Consider the following 25293-nt stretch of genomic DNA (forward strand, 5'->3'; position numbering starts at 1 on the left):
CTCGAAAAGTGGGTATGAAAATAATAATGTGGAAAAGAAAAGAAAAAGTGATCAATAGAGGTGACTCAGTCAAATTTACCTGTCGCATGAAAAAAAAGTTGAACAAAAAGAAGTAAGAGTCACTTCCACTATGGACAAATGGGGAAGCAAGGTAAAGATGAAAATAAAAGAAAAGTAGGACATAAGAGATAATGAATGAGATCGGACGCTTAACTGTAATGTCAAGGAGGGCAAAAAAATTCACTAAAATTTACCCATATGTACACCATACCTGACCCTAAGGCTACTACAAGCCAAGAAAGTTTTATTGTGATCCTAAAGTCTAATGTGGTGAACTTAAGCATGAAAAATAAGGTCAAGCCTATGGCAACAAGTACTAGCTAGATGTGAATTTGTTTCGAGGGTGAGTGTTCAATTATGATCCTTGTACCCAAACTTAAAATCACTGTGCGAAAAAGGAGGATTTTTTTTAGTGAGGGCACCAGTTGCAATGTCAAAAAGTTGGTACCTTGTTGAGAGGCAAAATAGTAGAGATGTTGGTGCATGATTAGTTTATGTCATGGTCTGATCCACATGAGTTAGCTTATAGAACCTAAGAGTAGAAGCATGCACCAAAACAAAGAAAAATTTGTGATTGATAGCCATGTGATTGTGGAAGCTTACAAGAGTATACTTTTGTACAAAGTGTTGTGTTGAGTCATAGTGCGTCACTTGAGGACAAACAACGAATTTAAGTTGAGGGTGTTGATCTACCCTTGCTTCGCGGTACTTTCAATGCTTTTTCCTTAAGATTTATGTTTATCCTGAGCCTTTTTGTAGTAGTTTAACATAATTTTATCTTTGTTTTTGCAGAAAATATGTATAAACCCAAAACGCAGAAGGCAACTGGGATTTAGTTCAGAGGTGACCCACGAAGGCCATCGACGATCTTTCGTTCCATCAATCGACTGTAGATGGTGACCGTTGACTAATAGTTAAGGCATCTGGATAAGCTCGGGGAAATCTGACCAAGTGTGGGACTATAGAAAGATCGACGGTCCGTCGATTGATCGATGGACCATCCTGTTGAATCGTCGATAAGTTCAAAGATAGTCCCAGGACCCGAAATTGAAGAAAGTCTAAGTATGGAACGACGAAAGGCATCGACGAGCCGTAGATGCATCGACGTACCGTGTTGTTGGTCCATCGACTAATTTAGAGATGATGTCAGCTTAAGGAAAAAAAGATGCTAAGTATGGACTAACGGAGGCAGTCGACGGTTTGTCGTTCATCGACCGACCGTCAGTGGGGGTCATCGATCACAACCACGTTTTTTGGCCAACCTTCCTTATTTTAATTCCTTTTAATTTAGGAGTATGTTTTTATAAATAGGGTTTAAAAACCTCGTTTTGGGGGTTGGATTCTATTACTATTGATCTTAGTTTGTGTTTGGAGATTGGGTTTTGCAACTTTAGCATTAATTCAATTTCCAAATTTGGTTTTCAAATGATTTCTTGTTATTTCAAGTTGAATTTTTTTTTGCTTCGAACTTTCAAAGTAAGTTCATGTTTTATTATTTAACAACTATGAATTGTGTTCTTACATGCATGGGTAAATAAATCCACAACTAGGGTTATGGGAAACCATGGGTGATTACTAAAGTAAACCTAGCTTAGAAACAATTCTCAAATAGGTTATTGCATGTATTGATGTTTCTTTCGTTTAGAAGTCTTTTTTTAACTAGTGCACGCATTAAAACTGGCTTTGTTGCTACTTGCCGGACCAACGAGGTAATAATAATAAAAGAATTATCAAGATAGATTTAGTGGGATACTATCTAATAGGCTAGTCCTGATTAGTGCGAAGTAATAACTAAGTCATACATCGAATATGATGCTTAATATGAAGTAAAGGTAAGGGTTAGTAACTTATACACACGTAGCCGGACCAAGGTACGGGGCGAAATTCTCTTTGCCAAACCAAGAATTTAGAGATTCCTAACTTATCACTTTGCATGTAAAACACTAGGAAAGAGTTGTTATAGCAACGAATACGGCGTTATGAACATATGTGGAACACGTACACCCTAGTTTCTCCCACAACTTGATATAAACCAAAGCTTTACTCATGTTACTTGTTTTGCTTATAGATATGACAAGAATTTTATTTCACAAAACTCTACTTTTTAATTAGATGTTTATGGAAAGAGCTTGACTAAATAGAAGTAATTGTTTATTGAAGTTAAGTCTAAATCACTTTCCTCGTGGGATCAACCCCAACCTACTAGTTGGGTTCTTTACTTGATATGACTGCTTATACTTCTTTAGGGAGGTGTAATTTGAGCGTATCAGACCTCAAGAGGGCCAATGACCTAGATCTAAGTTTTTCTTTCTTTCTAAACCTCATCACACCCTTCATCTTAAGTCATACATGATGTCCCTCCATGAACTCCCCTGTCAAGATAGCTCTTTAATCAACTTTGAGCTATCAACAACCTACTATAATCAATCAAACCAACTCCATAACATCCCTAAGAAAATTCATATCCAGGGGTACTCATGTCAATGACATTAAACCAATCAATTGTAGATCTACACCTTCTACTATATAACGCCTCAAATGGAGCCATATAGAATGATAAATGTTATTGTAGGCAAACTTTACAAAGGATATATGTTGATCCCAATGGTTACCAAAGTCAATTAAAAATCCCCAAAATGTATCTTCTAATATCTGAATCATCCATTCATACTGTCCATCTATCTGAAGGTAAAAAATTATATTAATATCCAATTGAGTACCAAGTCCATGTTGTAATGCCCTACAAATATTGTAAGTAAAGAGAGAACCTTAATTATCAATAATGGAAATAGGTACCATGTGCAATAAAACTATCTAACTAAGATAAACCTGAGCCAGCTTTTGAGCTTTATACTTCACTTAAACCGAAATGAAGCGATAAAACTTATTCAACCTATCAATAATCACCACAATTGAATCATAACCTCCCAAGACGGTAGGAGAACTGACAACGATATCCGTAATGATACTCTCTCACTTCCAATAAGGAATGAACATACTTTGATACACACCACCAAGTCGTTAGTGATCATACTTGACCTATTGGCAAGTCAAATACTTATCCATAAATCAAACTATGCCCTTCTTCATACCATACCACTGATAATGCTCCTGGATGAATAAAGTACCTCAAATAATGAGCCTCTTTAAAGATCAATCTAAGTCAAATCACCCACCTTAGGCACATAAATCCGTCATCCAATACTCATACACCCTTAGTATCAAGCATTTCTTCCTTAGCTTCACCCTTCAACGTCTTGTCTCAAATGACACACAAATTCTCATCATTAAACTGTCTTCCCTAGTCTGCTCAATAAAGGAAGAACGAGCCTCTACAAAGTCAAGGACACAACCATCCTCTAAAATCTAGAATAGAACAACTCTGAGAAATTCTAGCCAAGGATTGATCCGGATCTCGGATCAAGGCAATACTTTCTATACTAGAAGACTTCCTACTCAATTCATCAACTACTACATTTGCCTCACCGGGATGATACAAAATAGTGATGTCATAGTCCTTCAATAACTCTAGCCACCTATATTCCTCAAGTTTATTTTACTTTGACTCAATATGTAATGAAGGCTCCCATAATCATTGAAAACCTCACAATGCACCCACCCTATACAAGTAATGACACCAAACATTAGTACTAAAACCATAGTTTCCAATTCTAAGACATGAGTAGGATAGTTTTGTTATGAATTTTTAACTACCTAGAAGAATATGCTCTTTCCTTCCTTTTATGCATCAACACACAACCCAAGCCAACTCCAGAAGCATCACATTACACAGTAAAACCTTCACCCTTATCGGGTAAGGTCAGAACTAAAGTCTAAGTCAACAAAGTTTTGAGCTTGTGAAAGCTTGCCTCACACTCATTGGTCCACTAAAGACCCACATTTTTTTAAATAAATATAGTCAACGAGGCTGAAATATAAGAGAAACTCTACATGAATATCCTACGATAATCAGTAGGAGAAACAAGCCTCGTCCAACCTATTGCCGCCTCAATCTTTGACAGATCACCCTAATACCCTCTTTAGACACCATGTGTCCCAACAATGACATTAAATTAAAAAAACTCATACCTACATAATATTGCATCCAACTTCTGATCTCAACCTCTAAAGCAGAATTCTCAAATAGTGAACATGATTATCCTCGGTCTTGATAAAAATCCGCAACACATGAAACACCCAATTCATTAAAATGATACTAGGCATTACTCAACCAAAATGACATCAACAAAAACTCATAATGACCCTGACGAGTCCATAAAGATATCTTAGGGACATTTGACGTACTAATCCTCAACTAATAATAACTCGATATCAAGTCTATCCTAGGGAATAATGCCGCTCCTTGATGTTGATCAAACAAATTATCAATGTGCAGAGGGGAATATTAGTTCTTGATAGTCATCTTATTCAATTGTTCATAGTCATTTTGCGTCCTCACAAAACCAACGTTCTTCTTCTTGACAAACATGACGGGTGCACCCCAAGGTGACACAGTAGGGCAAATGAACCCCTTACTCAACAAATCTTGCAACTGATCTATTTGTTCCTTAAACTTTGTGGAGCCATGAAATATTGAACAAAATAAATAGGCTTAGTGCCCAATTACAAATCAATAGCAATGTAAATATCTAGACGAACACTTCCATGGTAAATAAGAAACACATCCAGGAACTCTCGAACAACTAGAATAGAGGCCCCTGAGGTGGTTCAATACTAGTATCCAGATTGAAGGTTAAATCAGATAAGCAACCTTTATAAACTAACAACTACACACGAAAGAGTGAAATAATCTTACTAGGGTAATACCTAATAGATCATTCCATTCTACTCTTGAAATTTCGGGCATTACTAAGGTCCCATGTTTTCTTGTAATTTGATGAAACAAATCGAGCATAAAGTGTAAAAGTAAACCTAGGAAAGGTATTTATAGACATTAAAAACCTATCATAAATAAACTAGGAAACAACTTTTATGACTCATGGTTTCTTTTGCTAGTCATGAAACCCACTCATAAATCATAGTGAGTGCATAGTCTTAAAACTTCTTTACCACAAAAGAACTACGGTCTATGGAAGATTCTACAACTCATACTCTTCACTCGTAAAATTCAAACCTTTGTGACCCTTCTCTGAATATGAACAACAAACCCATTGCATGGATCATAAAAACATTCACGGGTTGTACGCTCACTCGTAAAACTTAGACTATCTTCCAAATTTCTTAATATCGAGTATAACCATTATTTGTGGTTTTTGGATAAAACCACGGCCTATAGAATGGCTCATAGATTACCAAAATTAGCTACTACATATGTTTTTCAACACATAGCCACCAAATCCTATTTTTCCCTTAAAGCAACTACAAATCACATAAAATCTACAAAAACACTCTAGAAAACATAGACAAGTCCCAAGTGTCAAGCATCAAAAGTGTTGTAAATCCACGACATATCACTTATCTTGATGATAGCATCGGTCATCATTTATTCAATCATTATTTCGGAAGTCTTGTTGAAGTCTCTATTTCTTTTTCTCTACATATATTTAACTCCTTGATTTATAAGATTCATCTTTTCACTATTTTCTTCATCAATATCTTCTTCATTTTCAGTAGTTCTTATGACATAAGTAAAGACTTTCATCTTTTCTTTCTTGTTGTAGTTAATATGATTTTGATCATAAGCTATAAGGTTGCCTTTGTCACACCCCTAGCCTACACCCTAGGTGACTGGAACTCGAGAATCATTGTTTGCCTGAAGTGAACCCTCGGCATGACCTACTTTCTCAACAGAAGACTTGAACACAAGAAGATAGTCCCAATGATGAACTCATGAAATAAACTTAGAATGTCCTAAACAACATTCAACTATCCAAAAAGGCAAACTTAGGTCTCAACATAATAGAAAGAAGAGGAAAATACTAAAGAGATAACATATGATTGTCTGTCTATGAAGTCTCTAAAACTGAGTCTAATGTCATGAAAAGTACCACGATATCCTAATGATCTAAATTACGTAAAGCAATAAAAAGGATCCTCTCAAAGCATAGAGCCTCTCTTACAACTCTAGAACTTAACTAGAATCAATGACGTGTTAGATGATGATTATGGTTCCCTATATATGTATCATTCAAAGGTGTAGGACAAATGGCATCAGACCATTAAATGTACGAGCATGCAACCAAAACACTAAATAAGACAAAAGCTTGAAAGGAACTGAAAGAACAAATCTGGTCTCAACTCAACTCAACTAGATTAAACTCATTTAAATATTAAACAGTAACGTAAATGTAATATAAAGAAAAGATTTTAAAATATCAATAACAACTTTATAAATTGAAAAATTATATATTGACTCTGTTTGTAAGCAAAGATACAATATACACTATTTGTGTATGAAAATACATTTATCATGTGTATATAAGAATACAAAATACTTTTGTGGGAGTTTCTCTAACCGAAAACCATCACTTAAGAGATGTTGTGATGACGCAACGTTTTGGCTCACGATGACAGGGTCGTCCAATACCTTGACAAGGGTATGGAAACCTAACTACTAAGTGGATCCACTAGTCTATATTAAAAGCATTAAGGAATCATCTAAAAAGTATGACCCTATTAAATCCATGGTGGCTACATGGATTATGGGGCTGGGAGTTGTCTCAACTCTCCCCAATAGAAGAGTCCAATACTACTCGCAAAACATGATAGTAGCTCTTATGTTTAAAAATATACTTTTTCTGTGGTTTGAGATAATTGCTCAAAATTTATCTCAAAGTCAATCGTAGATATCAAAGTGTTTGCTTCATTGCGAAAGTATATACTCTTGACTTAAAACTAGATCAAAGACTCTATGGAAATCAAAGTTTTCGCTCTTACTTAATTGTGAAGACATTTACTCTTGACTAAAACTAGCTCAAAAGCTCTTTAGAAATCTCAGTTTCCTTTCTTGTTTAAATGTGAAAACATTTTAGACTCTTTGGAAATGCACTGTCCGCATATACTCTTTGAACAAAATGAACTTTACTGTTTACTATTTGCTCAACTCAAACTCAAGCCTCAAACAAAGTTTAAACTTTTGTGAAGACTTCTAGAGAACTCTATGAACTTCTCTTGAGTTGACTCTTAACTTTCCTTAAATTGAATTATTGATTAAATGTTTATGATATCATGTTTATGGATGATTTCATGATGTTTATACCTACCTTAGAGTGTAAAAATCAACTACAAACCTTAGGTAGGTTGCAACAAACTAGTACAAAAAAGAAATGGGAAAAGGTGCAAGAATTAGCATCCCATACGCTCTAGGAGGTGCAGGACACCAAAGGGTAAAATTTAGATGTTGGGTTAGGGCGCTTTGATTGGTGTAGTGCCCAAGAGCCCAAACCTCATAGGCCCTATTTGGAGCGCTCTAAGAGGCACAGTGCTCCACCCCCTCTCCAAAAAATCCCAATTTTTCTTACTCATTTTTCAACTCTATGCTCATTTTTCAACTCTATGTTTGATTGGTTCTTTCTCCAAACCCTTATAATTGACTATATAATCGATATATGTATTATTCTACTCAAAATAATACCTTGTTCCATGAATCAAATTCTAGAGACTTCAATGACAAGAACCCACAAAAACATAAACGAATTTCATCAAGAACTCATAATCTTTTCTTTCAAAAGAACACAATTACGCTTAATTGAATCATGATGGCACGTGGGTGAACTAACCAAACACTATGTGATCTCACATGCCTCGTATGGATCACCCATAGATGAAATCCATGATCCTAGCTTCAAGAACCTAACAATTTCTTGCTTCTTCTCCTTCTTTCTCCTCTTTTTTTTCTTCTCTCAAAACCTTAACTTAGTTTTCAAAAGAGTAAACTGAATCCAAATCATTTTAGACTAACTTAGTTACCAAAAATGAAATTAATTAATTGGGTGGTGAAAAGACCATAATTCCATTCAAAAATCCGATTATGACTTTGCTTCTCTAAACAACCCAACATCCAATGGGCATATCTCACTCATACAAACTTGAAACTAAGTAAACTCGGCGGCGTTGGAAATATAATTCCAAGATATTTCATATGGTATCTTGTAGGAAACCTAACTCATCATGAGGATTTATTGTTGTTTGAAGTTTACCAAAAACTAATACTTTTGTGAGTAACTCTCGTATCCTAGCCTCTCTCAATTCTCGGGGAAAGAAGCACGTCGAGAAGGCCTCCTCGAAAAAAGCCCAACTCATACGTGGTACACCTTAAACTCGGTCTTCTTTTATTAACGAACCAGATTCAATCGAAAATCTTCATTTGGTAGGTAACTAGTTGCACCCTCTCAGTATCAACAACATGCATAATTTTGAAATCCATCTAAAGGTCTTCAACAAAATTCTCTGGATCCTCAATAACACTTGAAACAATGAATATTGGAGGATTCATCTCTAAGAAATCGCAAATCATTGAAGTGTCAACAACTATCTGTCGACTCCCTCTTTGTTGCCCAGCTTGGTTGGTCAGAACATGGATTAACATTTAAATAGATTCATGGAATTTGACACTAGTGACCTCTCATTGGGGTTTCACTTCTGGTGCATTACGTACCCCTTGTTACTACGTCTCAACATTCCTTCTAGCCAGACGACCTCAGAAAGATCTTCGTGGAGGCATAATCTAAAAAACATGCAAGCACGAATTAGAAGAATCTTTTTAGAGATAAAAATCTAATACACAAAATGAGTATGAAAGAAGTGAGATGATTTCCTAAGTGTTGCAGCCTCCTAGTTTTAGAGATCAGTAGGAAACACATCCAACAACTCTCGAACAACTAGAATAGACTCCACTGAAGGCGGTTCAATACTAGTATCCAGAATGAAGGCTAAATAAGACAAGAAACCTCTGTCAACTACCAGCTACACATGAAGGAATGAAATAATCATACAAAGATAAGACCCACTAGAACCTTCGGTTCTCCTCTCGAAATTCTTGTATTACTAATGTAACAATTTTTCTTCTACTTTCATAATATAAATCCAGCATAGTGTAAAAGGAAACGTATTAAAAGTATTTATAGACATTAAAATCCTGTCACGCTCAGGGATCACCCTCTAGACGTAACCGGCGTCGGCATCCTGGAAGAGGACTAAGAATAGCCTCTTAGCATTCGTCATTACATTTCATAGGTTAAAACACAGAAAATTAAAAGTTTTCATATACATCGATATATTGAGGTTTACATAGACCTCTCGCATACTACATATGGATTTTACTTAGACTTCTTGCATATGAAGCATACATAGGCTTCTCATTTAGACAACATAAGATACATACGAAATAGTCTAATAGTTCATCTCATATTGAACCTTCTGAACAAGAACAAATCTTGGACATGGGCAATACAAATTCAACATGCCAATATAGTCTTACATCATTGTTCAAATGATAAATGAAAGAACAATGTCTTTATGAAAATACAATTCCAAAGCTAGAATGTAGAAATAGGTAACATCTCCGAACATGAGTACCTATAAATCCTTGGAGAAAACAGTCCAAGTATTCTTCAATTGGCCTTCTAGGAACTCAATGGTCGGACCTACAATGTTGGGAAAAAGGGAAGAAATATGGGTTAGTACAAACCACATGTACTAAGTATGATTCCTATGCATAAAATCACCAAGGTATGAGTAAACGCACAATTTAGTCAAAACCATTATTTATGTTCAATAACTCAACATGCACATATATGAAACATTATAAGTCAACCCAACATGATACTAATTCAACACATAAGCAACCTGAATCAGTACTTGTGCAATGCCATGAATAGAATCTCATAACTCTATTTAAAGTTAAGTATCACATTAAGTCACTTACAACATAATCTCATCATTAACCATAACATTCTTGATTCATAAGTTCATACAAAGTTTAACATGCATAACATGTTACCAACTTGATCATAAAAGACACTACTAGAATCATCCTTTTGGATCCCACATGTGCAATGAGTCAGAGAAGTCACATACCCTCCCTAACCCTATGCAGTAGCCTTTAAGACAACCCTAATAATAGTTTTCGTACTTGACTTACTCATTTACCTTATTACATTAGGGATAATAGAGAAATAACCAACATGAGAACATGTGAGCTACATGGAATCCGGTGTTCTCCTCCCACACCGAAAAGGGAAGGTTAACACTTGCCTAAGGTGTAACCAATCTTTCATAGTTATCTAGGTGAATCCACTAAGCTATAATCCTATGTGTTGTAAGGTAAGTTTCGAAAGACTGAGGCATCGATGCCCCATCATCCCACCTATGCATTATCGCCTGCAATCGTAGATAGCTACTACCTCATTTTGCAGAATTGGGTCAAATGCAAGGGTCCTTTCCAGGACCTTAGGGTTGTCCTTAGGGAGTCGTACCCTGATGTTTTGACCCTAAATGTACTCTAATACGTGTTTAACACCATTCCACCAAATTTCATCGAATTTCGACTCCTAAAACCCCATGAAATATGCTAAGGCACACTAACCTCTATTTCACAATTCACCAAACGTCATGGACGTTCCTTGATGTCTTGCCTCTAAAACTTCCTAAGTGATTTATAAACATTATTTTAGGCCTTAGAATAGTGTTAACAATCTTAGACCAACATGTGAGAATCTAGATTAGATCTTGCACTTTCGAGGTGTTACATTATCCCCCCTTAGGAGTATTCATCCCCGAATGACACTATTCTTTTGAAGGGAAATGCTAGACTCAATACTAGCAGCCAAACCAACAACATACGTAACCATCATGAGTTTCAATTAGAATCTTCATAACAACATGGAATTTACACATATCAACTCAAATCACAATTTGCCACATATAAGAGCTTAACATCACAACATGAGGAATTTCATTATCAATATCAACATAAGTTCAACATGACCATCAAGTTACTTATGCCAAAACTTCTTAAAATGCATCAACATGCTCATTACTATTTCATGAAGGCAAGAAATACATCAAATACACAAAAAGTGCAAATGAAAGAGCAATTTCATGAAAACTCAATTTAGCATAAACCTTTTGCCATAATTATGCATATTTTTCAAAATAAGTCAAATTCAACTTTACTCATTATTTTCATTATAAATAGGAACACTAACCTTAGTTAGAAAAGAGATGATGATAACGGGACTCCATGTCAGTCTTGGCCTTTCATGTTGCCCCTTCAACTAGGTGGTTTCTCCATAACACCTTTACGGAGGCCACCTCCTTGTTCCTCAACTTTTTAACTTACCTATCATGAATCTCCACCGGAACCTCTTCATAGGAGAGGTCCTCATCCACACCAAGCCCTTCAATAGGAAGTATGGACATGGATCACCAATGCACTTCTTAAGCATAAAAACATGGAATACTGGATGAATCGAAGCTAGTCCACTAGGTAACCTCATTTCATATGCAACCTTTCCGACCTTTTGCAAAACATTATAGGGACCCACATATCGGGGACTCAACTTCCCCTTTTTGTTGAATCTCATCACCCCTTTCTTAGGTGAAATCTTCGAATACACCATATCACCTACTTCGAATTCAAGATCTCTTCTTCTATTGTCGGCATAGGATTTTTGCTGATTAGACGATGTCTTCAACCTATCCCTTATCATATGTACATTCTCTAAAGCTTTATAGATCATATCGGGACAAAAGAGTGCAGACTCCCCTACCTCAAACCACCCAACCGAAGACTGGTACCTCCTACAATAGAGTGCTTCAAAAGGAGCCATGGAAATATAGCTATTGTTATACGAGAACTCAATCAACGGTAGGTGATTATACCAATTTCATTTGAAATCCATTATGCAAGCTCTTAACATATCCTAAAGATTTTGGATGGAATGCTCCTCTTAACCATCCATTTGGGGATGGAAAGCGGTGCTAAGTTTCACTTGTGTGCCCAACCCTTTTTTGAAAGATCTTCAAAAACAAGATGTGAATTGAACACCTCTATCTGATATGATGGACGAAGGAATGCGATGCAAACTCACAATTTCATGAAGATACAACTTTGAATACACTTCCGCTGAATAAGTAGACTTAACAAGAATAATATGAGCGGATTTTGTTAATCTATCCACAACAACCCATATGGATACATTTTGCCTTCGTGTACAAGCAAAACCCACTACGAAGTCCATATTAATGTCTTCCCACTTCCAATTAGGAACATTCATTACTTGAGTCTAACCACTTGGATTTTTATGTTTGGCCTTTACTTTTGGCAATGGGAACATCTAGCAACGAATTCTACTTTTGTCCCTTTTTTAACCCTTCTCACTAATAGACATCTTGAAGATCACGATACATTTTGGTGAAACCTGGATGGATAGAATATAGGGACCCATGAGCTTCTTCTAAAATTTTACCCAGACTGTCAACATCTAGTACACACAATGTACCTTAGTACCTAAGTGTGCCATCCACACAAGCATAATGACTCATTAAGCTTGCAGAGTACCGACTCCTTTAACTCCATCAATAGAGAATCAAGATGTTGCTTAGACTTAACCTCGACCACTAAATATGATTTAGAGTTATGATAGACCATAAAACCACCATTTGGAGAATTTTCTAACCGAACACCCAATCTAGCCAACCTATGAACGTCTTTCACTAGGTCTTTCTTAACCTCATCAGCATGAGACACACTACCCATGGTCATACGACTTAAAAGAATCCGCCACCACATTAGCTTTGTAGGGGTGGTAGAGAACACTTATGTAGTTATCATTTTGAGTAAACACATATTGAAGACTCTTACGGTCGGTATACACATCCACATGAACACCATACAAGTAATTCCTTCATATTTTTAAAGCAAACACTACGGCCTCTAATTCAAGATCATGAGTTGGATAATTATTATCATGCACCTATAGTTGCCTATAGGCATAGGCTACTACCTCCCATGTTGCATGACCACACACCTCAAAACCACTCAGGATGCATCACAATATACCATGAAACCATTGGTACCCTCTAATAGAGTCGATATTAGAGCAGAGGTAAGGCTATCTTTCAAAATTTGGAAGCTTCTTTAACATGCCTCTAACCACTCAAATTTCACACTCTTTTGGGTCAAGGTACTCAAAGGAGAAGCAATGGACGCAAAACCATCCACAAACCTCCTATAGTACCGACTAAACACAAGAAACTCCTCATGCCGATTGGAGTCAATGGTCTAGGCCAATTCTTAACCGCCTCTATTTTTTTAGTCGACCTCTACACGAGATAATATGACCAAGAAATGCCACCTATCTCAACAAAAACTCACACTTGTTATACTTGGCGAATAGTTGGTGTTCCTTAAGGACTTGTAATACCACTCTTAAATGACCCATGTGTTCACCCTTATTATTCGAATATACCAAGATGTCGTCAATGAACACAATGACAAGTGAATCTAGGTAATTTTGAAACACATTTTTTATTAGGTCCATAAAAGTCGCCGGGACATTAGTGAATCCAAAGGACATTACTAGAAATTCATAGTGACCATACCTAGATCGAAATGTAATTTTAGGTACATCCTCACCTTTCACACTAAGTTGGTGGTACCCCAACCTCAAAAAAATATTAGAAAAGTAGCTTGCCCTTTAAAGTTGATAAACAAGTCATCAATTCGAGGGAGAGGATACTTGTCTTAATAGTGACTTTATTGAGTTGGCGATAATCAATGCACATTCTAAGGGACTCATTCTTCTTCTTCACAAATAATATCGGAGCTCCCCATGTGAAATACTAGCTTGAATGAAACCTTTATCTAGTAAATCTTTGAATTGAGCCTTCAACTCTTCCATTTTAGTCAGAGTCTTCCGATAATAAGGAATTGAAATGGGATTTGTAATCGGTAATAAGTCAATACCAAAATCTTTCCTGCTTGGGAGGAATTCTGGGCAAGTCATCCAGAAAGAATTCCGAAAATTCCCTCACTACGGGGACCAACTCAATAGGAGGAATGTCGATTTCAAGATCTTTGACTCTTACAATATAGTAGAGACACCCTTTGGAGATTATTTTCATGCTTTCAAACAAGAGATGATACGACCTCTACGAATTGAATTACCCCATTTCCACTCTAAGATGCGTTCATTAGGAAAATTAAACTTGACTACCCTAGTACGACAAAAAATGGAAGCATAACAAGCATGCAACCAATCTATTCCCAAAATAACTTTAAAATAAACCATATCAAGATCTACCGAATCCACCAATGTAAACTATTAGGAAAAGATATAGGACAACCTCTAAAGACTCTTTTAGCCACAACGGAGTCACCCACCGATGTTGTAACCAAAAATGGTTCATATAAAATATAGGGTAGAACATCAAACTTTTTTGCTACTTAAGGAGTTACAAATGATAAATTAGCACCCGATCTAGTAAAGCATAGACATAAATAGAGAAGACTTGTAACATATCGGTGACCATATCGGGAGACTCTCTTTCTCACCCCTAAAGCGTAGAGCATAAAAGTGAATCATCTTAGGAGCATCGGTATTGGGAGCACTTGCTTGTACTTGAGCATTTCTCCCTTGAGCCTTCATCATAGGACAATCCCTCTTCATGTGACCACTCTTGCCACAACCATCAAATTTCCCGTACAAACTAGGCACTTGCCTTCATGTTACTTACCATATTTAGCATAAGGAGACTTCTTCACATAAGGACCACTACCTTTTTACTCCTTAGGCTTGGGTGTAGACCATTTACCTTTGTTAACTTTTTGTAATGGTAGAAGTACTTTTATTGGGGAACCATTTCTTGAACCTTGGCTTATCTTGCACCTCAAATCTAGTCTTTGAAGAGTTCCCATCTTCAGCCATTATCCTCTTCAACTCTGTACCAACATGCTTAAGTTTTTGCTCCTCAATTTGTTTGGCATGAACCATGAGACGAGAGATGTCCATACTAGGAATAAACATAGACGACCTACATTCATCAACCAGAAGGTTGGATACCCCATAACAAATTTGTTCCTCTTGGCCCTCGAATCTGCCACCATAGTAGGAGCATACTTGGATAGTTGAGTGAACTCGAGACCATACTCCTTCACACTAATACACCCTTGGCGTAAGTTGATAAATTCTTGAATTTTCCTATCCCTTAGTTCCAAGGGAAATAACCTATCAAGGAAGGTCATCTTGAAAGCTCCCCCAGTAATCTGGCCTTCTCTAACCGACCTTTCATCCCTCCGTTGCTCATACCAAACTTGACCCACGTCTTTGAATTGGTAGGGGCTAGTTCCACCTTTTCTTGAGAAGACACCCCAATAGCATCTAGAACCATGAACACTTTATCAATGAACTCTTGCGGGTCCTCCTCCACCTTAGAGACATAGAAAGTAGGGGGATTCATCCTTGTGAAATATCTTATCCTTGATGTGGAAGTGCTACCATAGGGAACCACTTGCACCCTAGTATCCCTAGAAACTTGAATAGCCAACACTTGAGTCAAGCTATGAATGGTTACCCGTATCTCAACATTAGACATAGCCCCTTCTTCCATAGGAACTTGAGGGTTTTGAGGAGTCGGAGGGGGAACTAACTCATTCACATTCTCCTCTTTGACCCTTTGAGAGTCGTTCCTTCTTGAATCATTGCCTATAAGCACAAGAAAGAGATTAGAAGATAAGGACATGTAGATTTCAGACTCTAGCGGCACGACTTTATGAATACCGACAAAGTAAGACTTTCCTAAGCATCACATATCCTATCACTCATAAGTATGGCGTGCTTCACACCCATAAAAAAGACTCTACGTGAATGTGGTTCAATGAGACATCAATCCTAAGATTTCCTTATATTCCATGCTTTGATACCAAGTTGTCACGCCCGGGGAGCACCCCCTAGACGTAACCGAAGTCATCGTCTTTAGAGAGGACTAAGACTAGCATCTTAGCATTTGTACTACATTTCATAGTTTAAAACACGTAAATATTAAAACTTTTCATATACATTTATATAGTGAGGTTTACATAGACCTCTCGCATACTACATATGGAGTTTACTTGGACTCCTTGCATATGAAGCATACATAGGATTTTCATTTAGACAACATAAGATACATAGAAATTAGCCTAATATTTTGTCTCATATTGAACCATATATATGAGTACAAATCTTGGACATAGCAAGTACAAGGTCAACATGCCAATATAGGCTTAAACAATGTTCAAATAGTAAAGCAAAGAACAATTTTTTTATGACAATACAATTCCCAAGATAGAATATAGAAATAGGTAACATCCCCGAATATGAGAACCTATAAATCCTTGGAGAAAAGAGTCCAAGTCTTCTTCAATTGGCCTTCTAGGAACTCAATGGTCGGACCTACAATGTTGGGAAAAAGGGAAGAAATATGGGTTAGTACAAACCACATGTACTAGGTATGGTTCCTATGCATAAAATCACCAAGGTATGAGAAAAGGCACAATTTAGTCAAAACCATGCTTTATGTTCAATAAATCAACATGCACATATATGGAACATTATAAGTCAACCCAACATGATATTAATCCAACACATAAGCAACCTAAAGCAATACTTGTGCAATGCCATGAATAGAACCCCATAATCCTTTCCAAAGCTAAGCATCACATTAAGTCACTTACAACATAATCTCATACTTAACCATAACATGCTTGATTCATAAGTTCATACGAAGCTTAACATACGTAAAATGTAACCAACTTGATCAATACAACACACTACTAGAATCATCCTATAGGATCCCAAATGTGCAATGAGTAAGAGAAGTCTCATACCTTCCCTCACCTTATGTAATAGCCTTTAAGACAACCCTAATAATAGTTTCCATACTTGACTTACTCATTTACCTTGTTACATTAGGGATAATAGAACAATAACTGACATGAGACAATGTAATCTACATGGAATCCAGTGTTCTCCTCCCATGCCGAAAAGAGAGCGTTAACACTTGCCTAAGGTGTAACTAATATTTCATAACTATCTAGGTGGATCTACTAAGATATAATCCTATGTAGGCACAAAGCTAAGGGTCAATGAGATTGTTACTAGAAACCTTGACTTACTAATGTGGAGGTTTCCATCTCATAAGACAACACATATCGTGGGAATTCAAACTTGCTAAACGTGAAGAAACCTATGTGGGAGGCAAGACTTATTAAATGTGAGACCTACATCTCATTTACATGCCCTTTCGGTTCTAAACATATATTACCTTTAGTAATCATCATACTTTTCATATAACATCACAGTAGTCTCTACTAGACCCCTGAATGAACATCTTATAATAGATCATAGGTATTCATAGGTGAGAACTAGACTTTATTTTTAGAAACCACATACAAGTGAGTAAACCTTCCACTCAACAATTTATTATAATCATGAGAAACTACTTTCAATCATATAATAATTATAACATAACATATATGCATGCTTCATAATCAATTCAATAGTCTAGGGTTAAGGATGAGGAATACTTGCTATAAAAAATCACAATCACACATTAGCCATAGATGCATTACAATCTAAATAACGATTCCTTCATAATTCAATTCAAGACTGATTAACCTTCATACCTTTCTTGCCCTTTCATTGCTTCCATACTTCAATTGCAAAAGAACACATAGCCAATTCATAATTAATTTAAATTCTAGAAGTTATACATAGCAAGTTCTACTCTACATTCATATGGTCATCATCATTCACAATTACTATAAAGACATAATGAATGTAGGAACGAATAAGGGTTCAAAGAGAAATTGAGTGATATTCATCAATTGACCATTAATACTTAGTTAAAAAATAATGAAAAACTAATTCATCACAATTGATTAACAATTTTGTTTTAAAAGATAACCCATGTCTAAATTGAAACCCTAGTTTTGGAGAAATAGAAAATCATCTTTGGAAGGGCATCTTGGAGAAAGAATTACCAAGAGTGAAAGAAACAATACTCTGTGATGATCTTGTCACGAATTTGAGAGGAAAACCTTCGTAAATTCTTCCTTAATTGGAGCCCTAGTGTTTTTCAGTGGAGGTTGAAGTTTGGGGAAGAGAGAAGCTAGAGGTTAGAGAGATGTAAGTTTGGGAATTGTGGGATTTGGGTTAGTTTAATAAGCTTAGGTCTTTATATAGGTCCTTAATTAACTTAATTATACCTCTCTTAACCCTTAATGAAATAATTAACCAACTAACTAATTAAATAAACCAACTTAAAATTACGCAACAAAACCAGGCTTGACTTACGAGACCTCGACCTACGGTCCGTAAGTCAGTCGACGCCCACTTCATCAACCGTCATGCACAATTGTTGTTTGTGTTACAGACTATGAATATTGGCCATTTTTGGAAAATGGATAAGTTTTTAACAAAGGAGCCATCAATGCCCCGTCGTCCCACCAACGATTCGTCGCCTGCAATCATCGGTAGCTACTGCCTCATGTTGTAGAGTTGGGTCAAATGCAAGGGTCCTCTCCAAGGACCTTAGGGTGGTCCTTGGGGAGTTGTACCTGGACGTTTAGAACCTAAATGTACTCTAATACGTGTTTGAAACCTTTCCACCAAATTTCATCAAATTCTGACTCCTAAAACCCTATGAAATAGCTAAGGCACACTAACCTCTATTTCACTATTCACTAGACGTCATGGACGTTCCTTAACGTCTTTACTCTAAAACTTCCTAAATGGTCTATAAAAACTATTTTAGGCCTTAGAACAGTGTAACCAACCTTAGACCAACATTTGAGTCTCTAGATTAGGTCAACATTATCCCCCCTTAGGAACATTCGTCCCCAAATGACACTAAAATCATTTGAAGGGAAAGGCTAGACTCAATACTAGCAGGCAAACCAACAACATGCATAATCAATATGATTTTCAATTAAAATCATCATAACAACATGGAATTTACACATAGCAACTCAAATCACAATTTGCTACATAGAAGAGCTTAACATCACAACATGAGGAATTTCCTTCTCAATATCAACATGAGCTCAATGTGATCATCAAATCACTTATGCCAAAACTTCTTACAATACATAAACATGATCATTACTATTTCATGAAGGCAAGAAATACATCAAATACACAAAAAGTGCAAATCAAGAAAAAGCGATATTTTCATGAGAACTCATCTTAGCATAAACCTTTTGCCATAATTATGCATATTATTTTAAACAATTCAAATTCAACTTTGTTCATTATTTTCATTATAAATAGATAACTAACCTTAGTTAGGAAAGAGATGAGGATAATGGGACTTGATGTTAGCCTCGGCCTCCTATGTTGCCCCTTCAACTAGGTGGTTTCTCTATAACAGCTTACGAAGGTCACTCCTTGTTCTTCAACTTCTTAACTTGCTTATAGAGAATCTCCACCGGAACCTCTTCATAAGAGAGGTCCTCATCCACACCAAGCCCTTCAATAGGAAATATGGACACCAAAACACAAATGCATTTCTTTAGCATAGAAACATAAAATACCAGATAAATCGAAGCTAGTTCACTAGGTAACCTCAATTCATATGCAACCTTTCCGACTCTTTGAAAACCTCATAGGGCCCACATACCGGGGACTCAACTTCCTCTTTTTGGAAAATCTCATCACCCCCTTCCTAGGTGAAATCTTCCAATATACCATATCACATAATTCTAATTCAAGATCTCTTCTTCTATTATCGGCATAAGATTTTCGCCGACTATAGGTTGTCTAAAACCTATCCGTTATCATATGTACCTTCTCTAAGGATTCATAGATCATCTCGGGACCAAGGAGTGAAGAATCTCCTACCTCAAACCACCCATCCAGAGACCACCACCACCTACCATAGAGTGCTTCAAAAAGAGGCATGTAAATACTCGAATGGTAGCTATTGTTATAAGAGAACTCAATCAACAGTAGGTGATCGACCCAATTTCATTTAAAATCCATCACGCAAGATCTTAACATATCCTCAAGAGTTTGGATGGTATGCTCCGCTTGACCAACTATTTGGGGATGGAAAGCGGTGTTAAGCATCAGTTGTGTACCCAAACCTTTTTGAGCACCTATATCCGATATGATGGACAAAGGAATGTGATGAAAAATCACAATTTCATCAAGATAAAACTTTGCATACTCTTCCAGCAAATAAGTAGACTTAACGGCAATAATATGAGAGGATTTCATTAATCTATCCACAACAACCCATATGGAGTTATTTTGCCTTTGTGTACTAGGCAAACCCACTACGAAGTCCATATTAATGTCTTCCCACTTCCAAGTAGGAAAATTCATTACTTGAGTCAAACTAATCATTTTTTGATGTTAGGCCTTTACTTGTTGGCAATTGGGACATCTAGAAACAAATTCCACCATGTCCCTTTTTAACCCTTCTCACCAATAGACTTCTTGAAGATCACGATACATTTTGGTGGCACCCGGATGGATAGAATACCAGTACCCATGAGCTTCTTCTAAAATTTTAACCCTCAAATTGTCAATTTCTGGTACACACAATCTACCTTGTTACCTTAATGTGTCATCCCCCCCCCCTTGGGGGAATGACTTATTAAGCTTGCCGAGTACCGACTCCTTTAACTCCATAAATAGAGGATCAAGATGTTGCTTAGACTTTACCTCGACCACTAAATATGATTCATAGTCATGTTGGACCATAAAATCACCATTTAGGGAATCTTCTAACCGAACTACCAATCTAGGCAACCTATGAACGTCTTTCACTAGGTCTTTCTTCCCATGGTCATATGACTAAAAGCATCTGCCACCACATTAGCTTTGTCGGGGTAGTAGAGAACACTCGTGTCGTAATCTTTCACCAATTCCAACCATCTTATTTGTTGGAGGTTTAACTTTTTTTGTGTAAACACATATTTAAGAATCTTATGGTCAGTATACACATCCACATGAACACCATACAAATAATGACTCCATATTTTTAAGGCAAACACTACGGCCACTAATTCGAGATCATGAGTTTGATAATTCTCATGCATGAGAACACACCTCAAATCTACTCGGGATGCATCATAATATACCATGAAAACCTTGGTACCCTCCGGTAAAGTCAATATCGAAGCAAAGGTAAGCCTATCTTTCAAAATTTTGAAGCTTCTTTTAAATGCCTCTGACCACTCAAATTTTACACTATTTCGGGTCAAGGTAGTCAAAGGAGAAGCAATGGACGCAAAACATCCACAAACCTCCTATAGTACCCTACTAAACCCAAGAAACTCTTAATGTTGGTTGGAGTCAATAGTCTAGCCCAATTCTTAATCGCCTTGGTTTTCTTTGGATCGACCTCTATACCCTCACTTGAGATAATATGACCAAGAAACGCCACTGATCTCAACCAAAAGTCACACTTGTTATACTTGGTGAATAGTTGGTGTTCCTTAAGGACTTGTGACACCACTCTCAAATGACCCATGTGTTCACCCTCATTCTTCGAATATACCAAGATATCGTCAATGAAGACAATGACAAATGAATCTAGGTAATTTCGAAACACCATATTCATTAGGTCCATAAAAGTTGTCGGGGCATTAGTGAGACCAAAGGACATTACTAGGAATTCATAGTGACCATACCTAGTTTGAAAAGTCATTTTACGTACATCCTCACCTCTCACCCAAAGTTAATGGTACCCTAACCTCAAGTTAATCTTAGAAAATTAGCTTGCCCCTTGGAGTTGATCAATAGTGACTTAATTGAGTTGGCGATAATCAATGCACATCCTAAGGGACTCATCCTTCTTCACAAACAATACTGGAGCCCCTCATAGTGAAATACTAGGTTGAATGAAACCTTTATCCAGTAAATCTTTGAGTTGAGCCTTCAACTCTTTCAATTCTGCTGGAGCCATCCGATAAGGAAGAATTGAAATGGGATTTGTATCCGGTAAAAATTCAATACAAAAATCAATTTCCCGTTCGGGAGGAATCCTAGGCAAGTCATCCAAAAGGAATTCTGAAAATTCCTTCACTATGGGACAGACTCAATGGGAGGAATGTCGGTTTCAAAATCTTTGACTCTTACAATATAGTAAAGATACCCTTTAGATATCATTTTGCATGCTTTCAAACAAGAGATGATACGACCTCTAGGAATTGAATTACCCCATTCCTCTCCAAGACATGTTCATTAGAAAATTAAACTTGACTACCTTAGTGCGACAATCAATGAAGCAAAACAAGCATGCAACAAATCCATTCCCAAAATAACGTCAAAATCTACCACATCAAGCTCTATCAAATCCACCCACATAACTCTATTGGGCAAAGATATAGGACAACTCATAAAGACTCTTTCAGGCACAACGGAGTGACCCACCGGAGTCTTAACCAAAAATGGTTCATTTAAAATATCAGGTAGAACATCAAACTTTTTAGCTACTAGATGAGCTATAAATGATAAATTAGCACTCGGATCTAGTAAAGCATAGACATTAACAGAGAAGACTTGTAACAAATCGGTGACCACATCGGGAGACTCTCTTACTCACCCCTAGAGCGGAGAGCATAAAAGTGATGCTTTTTAGGAGCATCGGGATTGGGAGCACTTGCTTGTGCTTGAGCATTTTATCTCCCTTAAGCCTTCATCATAGGACAATACTTCTTCATATGACCACTAATTCCACAACCATAGCAATTTTCCATACCAACTAGGCACTTGCCTTTATGTTTCTTACCACATTTAGCATAAGGAGACCTTTCCACATGAGGACGACTACCTTTTTCCTCCTTAGGCTTGAGTGTAGACCCTTTACCTTTGTTGACCCTTTGGAATGGTAGAAGGACTTTGATTGGGGAACCTTACTTGAACCTTGGATTATAAATGCACCTCAAATCTAGTCTTTGAAGAGTTTCCATTTTCGGCCCTTGTCCTCTTCAACTTTCTACCAACTTGATTAAGTTTTTTCTTCTTAATTTTTTTCGACATGAACCATGAGACGAGAGATGTCCATGCTAGGAATCAACATAGCCGACCTACATTCATTCACCATAAGGTTAAATACCCCATAACAAATTTGTTCATCTTGGCCCTAGAATCTGCCACCATGGTAGGAGCATACTTGGATAGTTGAGTGAACATGAGACTATACTCCTTCACACTCATACCCCCTTAATGTAAGTTGATAAACTCTTGTATTTTCCTCTCCTTTAGTTCCAAGGGAAAGAACCTATTAAGGAAGGCTATCTTTAAAGATCCCCAAGTAATCCGGCCTTCTCAAACTGGCCTTTCATCCCTCCATTGCTCATACCAAACTTGACCCACGTCTTTGAGTTGGTAGGCGGCTAGTTCCGCATTTTCTTGAGAAGACACCCCCATATCATCTAGAACCTTGAACACTTCATCAATGAATCCTTGCTGGTCCTCCTCCACCTTAGAGTCATAGAAAGTAGGGGGATTCATCCTTGTAAAATCCCTTATCCTTGATACGGTAGTGCTAGCATGGGGAACCACTTACATCCTAGTATCCTTAGCAACTTGAGTAGCCAACACTTGGTTCAAGATATGAATGGCTTCTCTTATGTCAATATTATACATAGCCCGTTCTTAAATACGAACTTGAGGGTTTTGAGGATCCGGAGGGGGAACTGCCTTATTCACATTCTCCTCTTCGACCCTTCGAGCGTTGTTCCTTCTTGTATTCATTGCCTATAAGCACGAGAGAGATATTTGAAAATAATGACATGTAGTGTTAAGACTATAGAGGCACGACTTCATTAATACCAATAAAGTGAGACTTTTCTAAACATCACATAGCCACTTATTCATAAGTGTGGCGCACTTCACACTCATAAACAGGACTCTACGTAAATGTGGTTCAATAAGACATCAATCCTAAGATTTCTTAACCTCATGCTTGATACCAAGTTGTCACACCCTGGTAGCACCCCTTAGACGTAATCGGCGTCGTGGTCTTCAGAGAGGACTAAGACTAGCCTTTTAGCATTCATCATTACATTTTATAGGTTAAAACACGAAAAAATCAAAAAAATTCATATACATTTGTATAGTGAGGTTTACATAGATCTCTCGCATACTACATATGGAGTTTACATAGACTCCCATATATGAAGCATACATAGGCTTCTCATTTAGACAACATAAGATACATAGGAATTAGTCTAATATTTCATCTCATATTGGACCATCTAAATGAGTACAAATCTTGGGCATACCCAATACAAAGTCAACATGACCATATAGACTTACATCAATGTTCAAATGATAAAGGAAAGAACAATGTATATATGATAATACAATTCTAAAGCTAGAGTGTCGAAATAGGTAACATCTACAAACGTGAGGACATACCAATCCTTGGAGAAAAGATTCCAAGTCTTCTTTAATTGTCCTTCTAGGAACTCAATGGCCGGAACCTACAACGTTGGGAAAAAGGGAAGAAATATGGGTTAGTACAAACCACATGTACTAAGTATGGTTCCTATGCATAAAATCACCAAGGTATGAGAAAAGGCACAATTTATTCAAAATCATGTTTTATGTTCAATAACTCAATATGCACATATATGGAACATTATAAGTCAACCCAACATGATATTAGTCCAACACAAAAGCAACCTAAAGTAGTACTTGTCTAGTGCCATGATAACCCTATCCATAGCTAAGCATTGCATTATGTCACTTACAACATAATCTCATACTTAACCATAACATGCTTGATTCATAAGTTCATATGAAGATTAACATACATAACATGTAACCAACTTGATCATACATGCCACTACAAGAATCATCCTTTAGGATTCCACATGTGCAATGAGTAAGAGAAGTCGCATACCCTCCCTCAACTTATGTAGTAGCCTTTAAGACAAAACTAATAATAGTTTCCATACTTTACTTACTCATTTACCTTATTACATTGGGGATGATAGTGTAATAACCGACATGAGACCATGTGAGCTATAAAGAATTCGTTGTTCTCCTCCCACACCAAAAATACAAGGTTAACATTTCCCTAAGGTGTAACCAATCTTTCATAGCTATCTAGGTGGATCCACTAAGCTATAGTCCTATGTGGGCACATAGTTAAGGGTCAAGGAGATTATTACTAGAAACCTTGACTTAGTAACGTGGAGGTTTCCATCTCATGAGACAACACATATTATGGGGATCCGGACTTACAAAATGTGAAGAAACCCATGTGTGG

This window comes from Solanum lycopersicum, chromosome 7, assembly GCF_036512215.1.
Source record: "Solanum lycopersicum chromosome 7, SLM_r2.1".
NCBI classification, from domain to species: Eukaryota; Viridiplantae; Streptophyta; class Magnoliopsida; order Solanales; family Solanaceae; genus Solanum; species Solanum lycopersicum.